The sequence below is a fragment of the Strix uralensis genome, chromosome 3, assembly GCF_047716275.1.
Source record: "Strix uralensis isolate ZFMK-TIS-50842 chromosome 3, bStrUra1, whole genome shotgun sequence".
NCBI lineage: Eukaryota > Metazoa > Chordata > Aves > Strigiformes > Strigidae > Strix > Strix uralensis.
The window spans coordinates 13,354,223-13,368,473 of NC_133974.1; the positions used below are offsets into that span (position 1 = coordinate 13,354,223).

At 38.0% G+C, this 14,251-nt stretch overlaps 1 protein-coding gene across 8 annotated transcripts in view; it reads left to right on the plus strand.

Annotated features, from left to right (window-relative positions):
- Positions 1-14,251, plus strand: part of CYRIA (CYFIP related Rac1 interactor A) — a 57,256-nt gene that overhangs the window by 8,739 nt on the left and 34,266 nt on the right. For 4 of the 8 annotated variants that reach the window (XM_074861534.1, XM_074861529.1, XM_074861536.1 and 1 more), the window contains exons 2-3: positions 8,378-8,428; positions 10,236-10,304. The exons of 2 other annotated variants lie outside the window; for them this stretch is intronic. The gene's annotated coding sequence lies outside the window, so the exon portion shown is untranslated. Of the gene's footprint in view, positions 1-8,377; positions 8,429-10,158; positions 10,305-14,251 lie in introns of all 8 variants that reach the window. 2 more of the 8 variants (XM_074861535.1, XM_074861530.1) reach the window with 1 other exon arrangement.

The following is a 14,251-nucleotide window of genomic DNA, read 5'->3' on the forward strand; positions in this document are numbered from 1 at the left end:
CTTGATTCATGGTATCCCTCTCTCGGGGTATATATTAATGCACAGGGGTAGGGATGAGTGAGTAGTAGTACAGCTCTGAGCTTCTTGATTCATGTGGCAATGCAGGCCTGCTCCGGGTGCTGACTTCCTTTCTCCTTTTTTTTTTTGCCCATAAAAGGAGAAAAGTACTACCATATGACTGCTTTAGAGAAGGATCGGGGGGAGGGGGTTATTCAGGTAGCTTTGTTTCTTGTAGGCAGTGCAAGACATTCTGCTTTCTGTGTTTAAGGTGATATTACCAGCAGGGTACGTGGTAGTGTTTCCTTCAACTGACGTTGAAGTAAAACACTTCATTCTTCTAATGTTTGGGGGTTTTTTTCTGTATGGATGAGAGATTCTGAAGGGAGGTTGGATATAAATGAGTTTGGAAAGAAGATGAAAATCCTATTCTTGGGGATTAGGCTGTCCTCCAAACCTGCAGACACTTTCCTGCTGGTGCTTAAAGAATGACTGTGTGTGGTATTCACCCATCTTGTGCCAGTGACTGTAGGTAGGCATGCTTAAGTTTATTGCTTAATTTTGCACTGTTAAAAAGTTACATCTCCGGTTTTCCAGAAAACTTACTATTAAGATAATTCCCTGAAGACTTGCCCATAAATCAAATCTGGACATCTCAGTGCCTTTCTGCAACTGGAGAAGTCCATGAGCCCACTTGCTCTGCAGTCTTACAGTGACTGTCAGCATACAGTAAAGCAAGAGTTGCCTGACTTCCTTTGACATATTCTGACAAAAAGCATAGCCCTCCCACTGATGAGGGTCACATTTTCTCCATAGAGCGAAGCCAATTAACAGCTCTAAATAAGTTCCACCCAGCTTCTGTCATGGGCTACTAGGTGGTCTTCAGTGGGCTCCTGATTTGGCATCAAGTGCGTGCAGCCAGCAGCAGGATGGTCGTGAACTAGGCAGCTTCAAGCGTGCTGCCTGCTGATGTCCTGCATGTGCGTTCAAAGCTATCTCTGAGTCAATGATTCACAGTATTGATCAGCTTGGGTTTAGTCACATTTGTATGTTCCCTTTACTTACTGCTGAAACAATTTGACATGGGGGCATGTAAATCAGTTGCCTCTCTTCTTGCTCAGACCAACACAAAATATTTTAGAAATCACAGCAGGATGGATCTACCTGTGGAAACCAGACTTTTGTCTTTGACAGCTGTAAAAAGTGGAGATCTTTGACCCAAACACTTTCTTATGAAATGAAACATTCTGTCAAGGACTCTGAAGGGAGCTGAAGAAAATTAAGATTTTAGTAATGAGCCATTTCCTAGCATTATCCTTTTCTAGTGTCTCGGCAGGTATCCTGGGAACAGAACAAAAGGACCATACTAATTCTGGATCTAAAGTAACTTTTTCTTTCAAGCTGGTTTATTAATTTTTTTTCCACATCAGAATTAGGATGTAGGCCAAGATCTGTGAGAAACAGATGTCTGTCTCATGCCAACAGTGTTATCATCGCTGGGATTTAATAAATTTATTACTTCACTTATGTGGGAGGGTTTTTTGTTGTGTTGTAGGTTTTTGTTTGTTTTTCTTGGAAGATCTGATAGTGAATTTTCTGGTTAATTGGAGTGATGGTCTTCAGTTGAGTGTTGATGACACCATTGGGGTAGATGTGTCATCTTTTTATCTTTTTGAAAGACAGAAGTTGTAACTGTAGTTCAAGGCTCTATGATTAAAGGTAAACTGAGGTGTGAGAGTTCATAATCTGGGATTATTAGTTTGGTGCAGAAGGTTATTAGGTGGACTCACTAGACCAGATGGCAGCCAATACTCCAACAGTTATAAATGGTTTGTCAAGGTTTTACAGAATAATATGCAGTTTTGTCAGTACTGTGGTGGGTTGACCTTGGCTGGATGCCTGGGCCCACCAAAACTGGTCTGTCACTCCTCAGCTGGTCAGGGCAGAGAAAATATAATGAGATGCTCATGGATCGAGATAAGGACAGGGACATCACTCAGCAGTTATCATCATGGGCAAAACAGACTCGACTTGGGGAAATTAATTTAATTTATTGCCAGAGTAGGATAATGAGAAATAGGAACAAATCTTACAACACCTTACCCCCCACCCCTCCCTTCTTCCCAGGCTCAACTTCACTCCCAATTTCTCTACCTCCTCCCCCAAATGGCACAGGTGGGTGGGGAATGGGGGTTGCAGTCAGTTCATCAACCGTTGTCTCTGTGGCTCCTTCCTCCTCAGGGGAAAGACTCCTCACACTCTTCCCCTGCTCCAGTGTTGGGTCCCTCCCACAGGAGACAGTCCAGCACAGGGTCCTCTACGGGCTGCAGGTGAATATCTGCTCCAGTGCCTGGAGCACCTCCTCACCATCCTCTTTCACTGACCTTGCTGTCTGCACAATTGTTTCTCTCACATGTTCTCGCTCCTCTCTCCCAGCAACTGTTGTGCAGCTGGGTTTTCCCCCTTCTTTAATATGTCATCACAGAGGTGCTACCACCATGGCTGATGGGCTCGGCCTTGGCCAGTGGCAGGACCATCATGGCCCTGGCTGGCATTGGCTCTGTCAGAGACAGAGGAAGCTTCTGGCAGCTTTTCACAGAAGCCACACCTGGGGCCCCCAGTACCCAAACCTTGCCATGCAAATCCAATAACAATACCATTACATTTTTAAGTCTACTTCAAGGTAGGCAGAGTTGGGAATGAAGAAGCATGTAGTGAGATGATCTGTAGGTAAGCAGTTGTGAAGGGGGTGTATGCTTTTGTACTGTCTGTAATTTTTCAGTACTCTGTGACACTGCACAATTACTTATATCTATACAAAGTTTTAAACACAGTAAATCTTGCTAGGTATAATATTTACATCGAAATTTGCACCATGGTAGTTGTGTTTTACTTTGGAAAATTTTGATATGCCTCTGTTGTGCTTACAAAGAGTTCTTGCTTGTGTTTCTTTTTGTCCAAAATAAGGGTAAATGGTTTTGATTCAGGTTTGCACAACATTTTTTTAAAGTACTAAGTTGGGATTTCTGACTTAGAAGAAGCAAATTTGTGAAGGCATATAAGTTTCTGAATTATTGAAAAAAGTACATATTTGTTCCTGAAATGCTAATCTTGTGAATTTCTTCCTTGCCCACCACCATGATGTGGGTAAAATTTGGAGAAGCAGTCTCAGCTGTTGTGCATTGGGATGTGATCAGTAGAGCTATGCCTGCTCTATACCAGCTGACAGGACCAGTGTTCTACTGGCAGCAGTCCAGACTTGCTGAAATTAAAAAGTCAGATGCTTATCTTCAGTCTGTCTGAACACATTCAAAAACTTCAAAACTTAGTGCAAATTTTCACGTGTGCTGCATATAACACATGCGAGAACACAAACACTTAACTGTTTGACATTCATTTGGTTCTGTTCTCTTGGTTTGAAAGCAACAACCACCTAGGTAAGGATGTGATATTAAAGCCAGAAGCTATAATGCCTGAAAGAGGTGACCTGTTAATTCTGAAATGTATTGGCTACTTATAACTTCTAAAAATGATGTTCTCCAGAAGCGACTGGGTACTATAATCGTGATGCATGTTCATAGTAGGAACGAAATAAGAAATGGATATGGCATGCAACTGTTCTGTTATATTTTAGTACTGTTCGTGACACAGTTTCGTCCTGTGCCAACTAACACTCTCCCAGATAATGCCCAAAGCATAGTTCTGGGGTTAGGAGAGACGATGGACCATTTCCAGAAGGCTGTTTGGATCTGGCTAGGCTGTTTTGAAGGGATAGGATTTTAGTTGTACAGCCACGAGCTGTACCACGCTCACTGGTTCCAGGCCCAGAGCGTGGCTTTGTGCCCTGCTCTGTTTTATTTTCTGACATATGCATGGCCACAGATCCTGCTTTCCAAGAAGCTGGGATTCAGCAACTTCTTTGGGAAGGCAACAGCAAGATTGTCTTTGTGTACTTAGAAGGGTAGGAGAAAAAATTCTATCAAACCTGTAAGTGAGAAGCTGTATCTGTAAAGCTGGAAAAATAATCCCAAGCAATTTAAAATCATGGAATAATTGAGTTTCATATTGTTTTTATAAGAAAATCCCCAGGGAATACACAGGTGTAATTAGCCATTTTGAAAGTGCTAGTTAAAAAAAAAAAAAAAAATGAAGAATTATGGCCTGGCATTTTAAAACAAAATAAACAAATTAAATGTAAGTAGATGGCATCTACAGTATCCTCAACCAGTATATCCTGGCAGTAGTGTAAAATTTATCCCTGTCCTAAGCTTTGCCTTCTGTTAACTAAAGGAGCAGTAGCAACCTGCTAGCGCAGACCTGAGCTGGCATGATCTTTAGGTTTTCCCTGGGAAATTCCTGTCTCAAGCAGATGTTTCAGGCCTCTTCTAATTGTCTGATTGCCTCCTGTCAAGGAGGTGCAAGTCTAACTTTATATTTAGCAAAAACTGTAGGGTGCAGGAAGTTTTTTGTTGGTTGTTTTGGTTTTGGGTTTTTTTTCTTTTTTGTTAAGCAGTGTTAAAGCTATTAGCATCCTAATGACAGAGTCTGGTCCAACAGACAATTTATGGGTTGACTCTAGTCCATGGAGCGCTTCCATGTGTCTAACAGCCTCTCTTCTACAGGAGATGAGGAATAACTGTTGGGATGGCGTAGGCTGTCTAGTGAACTGGCCACACATCCTTCCACCTGGAAGTGGTCCATTGATCTGAAATTGAACTCCTGGTCCCAGCGTGGACAGTGATGGGCCAAGTGCCATTCCTGGGCTGGGAATTCCTGTGCGGTTTGTGGTTCGAGGGTTGTGTGGGGAGAGAATCGAAGCTCAGGTCAGGGTTCTCTAAGGATGAACTGCCCTGATTTGCGTGTATTACCAACATCTCTTGCATCTTCTGCATAATATTTAAATAGTACCAGCTTGGTAGTAAAGGCTTTTATGAGCCTGTTCTTTTTCAGTACATACATTGATAACTGTGTTCTGCTGCTGCTGCTCCTTATTTCTTTATAGCTTAAATCGAAATACAGATTTGTCACTTCATTTTGGAACATGTACTTTCTACTTTTTAAGTAAAGGACTTCTAAAACATGAAATAATATTGTGATTGAATAGTTAAGATTCAGAGTCTATGCTCTGATGCACACTTCATCTTATTTAACTCTTCTGTTTTGCCTTTGAACTACAACATTATCTAGTCCATTCTGTGATGCAGCTTCACTTAACTCTTTATTTGAAGTAGAATTAATTTAGCTTCTTTGCTATTTATGGTTTGTTGAATACTGATCATACAGCCTTAATTATTTCTTACACAGCAGGAAACTTTCAAAGTAGCAGCTGTGTTTTGCCTTAAGTCAAATTGGTTGTGGACTATGACTGCTCAAATCCCTGGGTGGATAATAAGCTTTACTCCCAGCAGGTCCCCCAGACTAATATGCTGAGGATACCGAATTGACTTCTGTGTTTCATTGTATAAATGCATTTTAACTAGAGATAAATTGACTTACTGGATGTTACCAAAACAGTAGAGGAGAATTTTTCTCTTCTGCATTAGTATGTGATGGTTTGCCTCCTTGTGGACATCCCTCCCTTAAAGCAGCATTAAGGTTTTTGCTAAGGTTTCAGAGTGTCTATTTATTTCTGTCCCATTTTTATCTTACTGGTGTTTTAAGGAATGATCACTTTCTTCCCAAATCACGAATTCTCCTAAGGAGAAAAGCGGTTGCTCATAAACATGTTTCATCACCCCATGTTTAGGTCAGAGTGTTATAAGGAGTATCTTGATATTTATTTATTTTATAAACATGTTAAAGTGTTGTCCCTCCTCATTCCCAATGGCTTTCCTATGGAACACTCTGATATCAATCTTGGACTGTTTATCTCCACTTTTAAAGGAATATTCTATTTTAAAGACCCAAAACTGGAAATTTGAAACTCTTTCAGAAAGTGAGAGTAGTTTATCCTCTTTCCCTCCCATGGCACTTGCTTTCCCATTCGATGACATCTCTCAGTCCAAATGAACTTGTCTTGCAGCCTGTTCCTCGTAGTTACTGCTTGCGGGAAAAAAAAGTGCTTCCTGACATCTGTTCGTAGTCTTTTTTTAATGCCCATTTTGTACCCGTTCATCGTATTAACTCTATGAATTGGACTGACATTGTTTTTGTATCCCATCTGAGATTGTTTTAGTTTGATTTTGGTTTAGACTGAAAGAAATCGGGATATCTGGGATAAATTTTAGAAAAGGTTAAAGAGCAGACTTCAAGAATGTAATGTGTATTTTGTTAAAACTCTAATTCAGTGCTAGCTACTACTTAAGTTGTGCTTAGGATAGCTATTCTGTATAATTTGCAAAGTTTTTGTAATTTCATGATTCAGCTGAACGGGAGATACTCCTTGACAGCTCCTGTTTTTTTGTTTCCAAAATTTAGTTTTTCTATATAAAAATATGTTTGGACTGCCAAACTAATTGTGCTACAGTCTGCTTCCCAGCCAGAGTCTGTAAACTTTTTGTGGGTATGTTTTGCACCTGCTACATGAGAGCTTATTGTTGCCAGCACTGTTAATTTTTTCCAAATAAGCAAAGTTGTGTAACAGAACAAATTGGGCTAACACAAAAATATGGAAATTACAAATATAATTCAAGAAAATTCTCATTTACCTTTCTTTTGGTCTATGTTACATCTCAAGAGTTTTAATTAGTTCACTAGTTTATGTGCTCTGATGAATATATATTTTTTTAAAACAATCCAATTGTCTCATTTTGCAATATACAAATTCTAAAGTTTCTATCAAATATATTTTATCTTCTGTTCTTGCATCTACTTTATGCTATTTCAGTACTTACAGCAATCTTTTATTTTTATTCCATAGAGTTTTAGCCTGGATTTTTTTCTGTCCCACTTGCAATCAGTTTAAAGGTTTCTGGGAATTTTTTACTGTAATTAAACTTGTAAGTCTTGTTCTACAATTAATTAATTTTCCTGAAAAACATTTCTGTTCATATACTTCTGTAGAATTACTGAGATATGTCCTGTGCATTTGAAGGGAATGAAGTAGTAGTTCACTCTCAAATTATGATCTTTGTAGTTATATTTCCATTTAATACTTCCAGAAAGAAGTGGAAATTTAGTACCTTTTTTCCCTTACTAAGTTCTTTTTACTTCTGTTTTCTTTCTTGTGATGATGGGTCATGAATTCAATTAAACTGTGTTGCCTGTGGCTTCAATGACTAAAAAATGATCTTTTCGTATTGAAGAACTCCTTCTGGAGTGGATCAAATAAACAGATCAGGTCATGGCTCAAATAAATACAGTTCTGCAGGTATCTGCTTTTGTATGAGATATTTAATTGACTAATTTAAGGTATTTATCTAAGAAATACTTTCTTCCCCTTTATCAAACTGACATAGGGTCTTTTTTTCATGTCATAACATTCCTCCAAAGCCAGTTCATGTTATATCAACATAGTCTGTGCTAGACTTGCCATTTCAAAGCTAAATTCCACCTTTTTTATTTCTGATGATCATCTAAATTTTGCAGTCCTCTTTCTTTACCTGCAGTGTTTCTTTCTGTTCTTTCCAGTCTCTTCTTCCCACCTGTAATCCTTTCTCATCGTTTCAATCCATTCTGTTCTACCACTTTCACTTTCTCATTCCTGGTAGTAAATCTGCTTTGCTTTCTGTTTAACATGAGTCTTGCTGTGTTGCTTAACCACTCTCTCCAGTTAACTTTAATTACATGACACTTGAAAGATACCTAAATGCTTAGTAGCTTGGGAGTTAACATGGTCCGATTTGAAACTTTCTAACAGATGCTCATTTAATTAGTGCTGGCATTCCTGAGTCCTCTAGACTTGTCATTTTGTTGTTGTTGTTGGGTCAAGAGGGAAGGGGTCATGTTTTCATGTATCTTCAACCAGTAAATTCTGTAGAAAATGATGTATCTAGAGCTCGTTTCTGCAACCCAGTAAGGCTGGAGGGTCAGCAGTTTTGTCGTACGTCACCACTCTGTAGGAAATGGTGATTTCCTGGGTTCTGTAAGGTGCCTCCAGTCCCCTCGCTGTCCTGAGGTGTTTGTGCTTTGCCCGCTCTCTGATGCCTCCTTCCCGGCTTCTTTCCCACGTAAGCTGCATAACTCTCCAGAGTTAAATAAGCGTCCTAAACACAGTGACAGTAGTCCACTATCCTGATGTGCTGTAGTATGAGATTAATTGACCTTTTGCTCTGGGTGTAACACACAGTAGAAGATACCTTGCAGCAGTACCTGTTGCTTTAAAAGAAGAAAGGAAATTAATACGTTTTGAAGGAATTTAAGTCACTTTACTGATTTTTACTTAGCAATTAAAACAGTTTCATTAATAACAATTCTTTTAAACAAATTTTAAAATCCACAGATTGCAGCCTCTATCTAATTAGTGGGAAGGCTCTGGATCATCTTCAGCAAGGTAAGAGTCATCTCTGGTACTTTGTCTTGCACTGAACAGCTGTCTAGCAGATTCGAACATCATAAATGACAAATGAATATTCATTCTCCCTTGAATAACATCCTGTTATGTAGTTTTTACTGTTAACACCTAACTGACGCTTTCAAAATGCTATCTGGGTGTAATATTTTCACCTTGAGGTTTTTATTTGTTTGCTTTTCTTATTATAGAACAACAACTGAGAATTCTTCTTCCTATGTACTTTTTTCATTCACTCCACTGTTTTGAATCATTTCACTGTTGTTATTCTGGTTTATGTAAACCCTTGGGATAGAATTGGCTTAGGCAGAGAACAGGATTTGTTCTCATCCCTTTTGAAGTCCTAATTCTGTGATTTTATTGGGTTTTGGCCTTCTACTGCCTTTTTTTTTTTTTTTTTATTTTACAACTCTTGACCAGGTTCCCATCAAACTTTCTGAAATATAAGTTCTAAATACCCTCTGTTGCTACAGAACTGGAGAGAATTTGCAGCCAGCAGCAAAATAAAGCAATGCTGAAAATAGACTTTTTTCCCCTAGAGAAAGGGAGTTCCCTGACTTGACCAGCTACTAATTGGTACAAAGGTTTGTTTACACAGAGGAGCTATTCCTAATTAGTTCCCTATGTGGGTACTCTACTTGGGAAATTAGTGTTGCATTCTGATTTAATTTAATCTGCTTTTATAATGAATTGTTATAATTTGCACTAAGGAATGTATTTTTAGAAGGAAAAAAAAAATCTGCACTGCACCGCCCCCGAGTTTCAAAAGATAATTCCTCTTTAGGCAGCAATCAAGCACTCCTACTCTTTTGAAATTAAATGAATAAAAATCCATCATTAGATTAGAACCAGTTTTAGTCATATCTTCATAAATATAGCTGCAGAAACACAACCATGTGTTTTTCAAAGCCAAAACTTAATTCAGCTGATTTATAGACCTGCTGACTTGACCTTTGTTTTTCCATAGTTGTGAGGATAGTGAACCAGAATATTTGGGAAGAGTTTTTGTGGACTTATATTAGCATCGTTGAGGTTATGGCTGAAATGAAAGTTCAGTTCCAAGCTTTTCTGTAGCGGATTTCTTTTTCTTAAGTTGACTTCATCTTTGCTCTGGGAGCAAGCTTGCATCTCTGTAAGTTATTTTATTTAGAGTTGAAAAAATAAATTAAGAATAGCTGCCCCTATAGATCCTTATGAAGGACCAGATCCCCTTGGTTTTCTCTCAGCCTTCCCCTTCAACACTTGCAGAATGAAATGATCACTGTTAGGCATTTTAATTACATCTTTTATTTCAGTAGTTTCAAAAGATTGGAAAATTCATTTCTGAACTTAGAGCTGCTTTAACCAGACTTCTTCCAGTGTAAATACTGTTTTAGATAAATATAGTCTTTATAATGAACTGTTAAATGTTTTGGAAATATATTTGCATTTTCTTTAGCTCATTATTCCTTTTAATTCTTAATATAATGCTTACCAGTATCAGTGGACATTATTTTCCTTTGGCTGTACCAGTCTTTGCAACAGCTCATTATAAAATCCAGAATAAATTGAATGTGTTCTGCAGAATTATATAGGATAAAATTTAGTTTAAGTATATCATCATTTCAACCCAGCAGCATTTTTGAATGGTATTGCTTCAAAAATTTTTGGATTTTACAAATTTCACTTTGAAAATAGTAATTTTTGTTTTCTGTGGATATTTCCTTTTTAAGCTAGAAAGTTTCGTCTGAAAATTGAGAGGGAAAAGCACAGTGATACCAAGTGTAATCTTGAATGTTTTTCATGACAGACGGACGTTGAATGTTTAGCATCACCTCTTTGGATTTTTGAATGTGAATTGGAACCACTGTATTTCTAGGTAAGACATAACCAAGTGTTTGTGTTAAGTACCCCCTTTCTTTTATACATGAATTATGAGAAAACTAAAGAGTGCAATATGCTGGACTTTGTACAGAGTGTTTATGTCCTGTTGAATACATCCAATGTTACTTGAGGTTTTAAATAAAAACAGTTCAGTTGTACTAAATTTTTACATTCCCTGAGAGAAACCACACCAGCAACTTTGCATGGTCTATCTACGTATGGGATGTAATTTTATAATCAGGTTCGTAGTTGTTTGATTAACTTGTTGCCATTCAAAGTGGTAATTCACTTCTGTCTGCCCCTTCTCTTGCATCAACATTTGTACTCATCCGGAATGTGCTGGTTTAGGAAATCTGCTGCTGAAAATCTACAGGATTGCAAAGACACGTTGGAGGATTAATTTTCTGTCAGTTTAGACCTCTGCATCAGCACACTGTGGATGCAAGCAAGTCGACACAAGGAAATCAGTTGCCAGTACTTGCAGCAACAAATTGTTTTATTAGCTTTAAATTTCTCGCTTCTCTGCTCCAAGATAAGGTTTGATACAGGAGGAATACTAACGAAGGGGTTGTGAACAGCCACAGACTTCAACATCTGAGGTGGAAGCAGAGGGTGACAGAGAAGAGCTAGAAGGTTTTGATCTGTAGATATAATTACAAGAGAATTTGTCACTAAAGATTACCACCTTCTTCTTAGTGAAATACTAGAGGTCGTGCCAGTTTGGCTACTGGTGTTTACTGCTTAGGTTATATGGAACAGAAGGGAGATGTCAGTGCTACACCTCACATGCATCAAAGTTGGGGTCAGCACTGCACCAGGGCTCCGGGGCTACAAGTCTCAGGCGCTGGTTCTGACCCAAACAAGCTGCTGTTTGCCAGCTCTTTCTGGACTGCTGGGAAAGGTAAAACAGACATGACATTTGAGCTGGGCAATTGCAGCATGTAACACTTAAAATCTGAAAGGGAATAATATCTTACTTTACTGTGGGAAGTAAGGCTGGGCGAGATGGTACCTTTCATCCGGTGGTTTCTCAGAGAGATGGAAACCATTGAGTATGGAGAAGACTCTTTAAGCTAACACTACTTTAGTAACAGTGAGTGTTGTCATTAATTCAGCTGCCGTGAGAGGCATCCAACAGGTAATGCTATGGGCAAATGACCACAGAAAGTTCAATTTGTTTCAGGTAAAAACAAGGCCAACATGACAGCAGCCTGACTGGCTTTCTATCAGAGCAGGTTTGCAGTACCCAAGTGAAGCCAGGGATCTCAGTGGCAGTCTGTCAAAGTGAAGGTGTTTGCTAATCATGTGGAGGTTTGTTCAAAAGCAATAAAGCTGCCTGCAGAGGAGTTTGGAAAGTGTAGAGATTCATTAATTGAAGGTGACAAAGGATTCTGGTGAAAGTGGAACTGGTGTAGTTGAAAGACAGCAATATTCCCATTTCGTTTCACTTGGATGGCTGAACAAAACCCGGTCCAAGGGAGGAGGTTGGATGTGAGGGGTGGAAGGAAAGACTTATTAAGATTAAAGGCTATAATCATAGCTTTGACAATTTCTGCAGTGTAGAAAATTATTCTTCTCTACCTTGTAAACTAATGATGTGATATTTGTAAGGACTGTGTACTTAACCAGTGAAACTGCTTTGTGTATTCTATTTTTACACTTTTTCTCCTTTGAAAGGCCTTCCAGCCTTCTATTTTGTTACAATCATATGGAATTTAGAATAGGAATTATGTATATGACATACCTATTAAATTTTATCAAGATAGCATTTCAACTAAAATTTAAGGCCCATTCTACTTTTTAAATGAAGGATGATCTTTCTGAGCTGGAGAGCAGAGGATCTCAAAAAGGAGTGCTCTGCATGGGCTTATCCACTCTAGGGGGGGGACTGAGATGAGTTGAAGGGAGATCTTAGAGACAGGACAAATAGAATGAAAAGGATGAATAAAAGCAAAAATGGGAGGAATGGAGGTGAAGACCCTAACATGTCAAAAGAAATAGGAAATGAGGAGAAACAAGGAGTGTGAAATGGGGAAATAGAGATTTGCTCAATTATGGATTCTTTTAAATTTATCCATGGAAAGTTAATATTACTACAATGTAGTTCACAGCTTTTATTAATTCCATTGGTAGGAAATAATAAACTGGTAGAAACTACAACTGTTAGGAAAATTTTTTAGTAATTTTTTTTACCTGATAAATTTTTGAAGTCCTGTTTGCTATTAGAGGCCTTTTACAGATTATTTTTTCAAAATGAAGCCCTTAAATATGCCTTTAATGACCTTAAAGATTGACTCTTTCAGAAGACTATGACAAAATATGGATATAGAAGCATCTAAACAACTTTTTTCTAAAAGAAAAGGTTCTGAAAATCAAATCTTAATATGACAGTGACAAGCCAATAATAATTTCTAAATACTAATTCAGCGGAAGCAATTCTTTGTGCTCATAGCTGTGAGCTGTTTGAGCTGTGCTGAAAGTTTTCCATTTCTCTTAGGGCAAAGAGAAAGATAGAAACTTGCTGGCTGTTTTTAAAATTACCAGTATGCCTTACAACTGGTTTGAAAAGTATGACATGAAATATTGTTTTAATTCTCCAGAATTTGAATTTTCTTGACAGATTAAATATTTGTGTTACTGTTTGCAGAAATGGTTTTGTGTGTACATATGCATGTATATGGTGATCTATTAATGTTGGTTTTTAAATGACCTTAGGGCGCAGGAGAACGTAGGGTGGGAAGAGAGTAAACTAGTTTCCATTTTCAATTTCCCGTTTTCTAATAATGCATAGGAAAGTTTCTTAACTAAATAATACAATGTAAATGTAAGATGAAAGATGAACTATGATGATATTATTCAGGTCTTCAGATGGTAAGTATATTCTTAAAATAGTAACTGGTTGACAAGGATTAGGTATAATTTTCTACCAAAACTAGTGTGAGTTGTTAGTATGAGGTTAGCAATGCAGGGAGAGAAATATCAAACATTTAACCTATTGTTAAATTGCCTAGAGTACATGTGGGCAGCTTCACTAACTGCATAAGGAGTTTGGATTGATGCTGAGGTGCCAGGATTAGTATCTAAAGCTGAATCTCTGGAGTGAATTTGTACTTCACACGTAAATGTATCCTTAGTTATCACCTCAGCCATGATAACTTTTACTAATTTCTCTGCTAACTTGATAAAATGAGGAGCAGCGTGGTCGTAGAACTTCAGAATGCATTTTAGACATTTTTTAAAAAATAACTCAAAGTTCAGAAACAAGATGATAATATTTCATGTCTGTTACTGGGCAGTCTTTGAGAGATTGTTCTTTTTTGTGCTCTCAGAGTATCTTGTACAGGGTGTTCTGTACTGTCACGAGGAGTACCATGTAATGACGTTTTCAACACAGATTACTAGTTAGTTCATTGCCAGGTGTTTAACAGATACAATGCATAAAAGTGTTTAAGGGAGAAATGTGAAGAAAGGTACTGTGGTAACTGTAGTTGGTTACCTTGTGTTGTTGGCCAGATGTGTTTTCCAAAGAAGTGGGCACACTCGCAATCTGCAGTTCAGCTTTTGGCCTGATTTTGGTCTGTAGTGGTAGACTGTGACTCAGAGCCTAAAATTAAAATGTTTTTCCTGAATTTTACATCCTTATAGGAGGATGGATTCCTGGCGGGTGTTAATGATGAGGTGTTTGCCAATTTACAGCAGTGAGACTTCATGAAGTTCTTGAAATTAAGGGTAGAATTTTTCAAAAGTAGTAAAAGGCACAGACTCTATTGACCTCACCTGAAAAAAAGGCTCTAATTTTTCACCAACAGCAATGCCGTTGCACCAATATGGTGCAATATGCAAATGCACCAATAGTTTTGTATTATCTTTTTTTTAATAAAAAACTCTTTCAAAGAGATTTTTCTTTCATAAAAAAATTTGCAAACTTTTTTTTTTGCAATG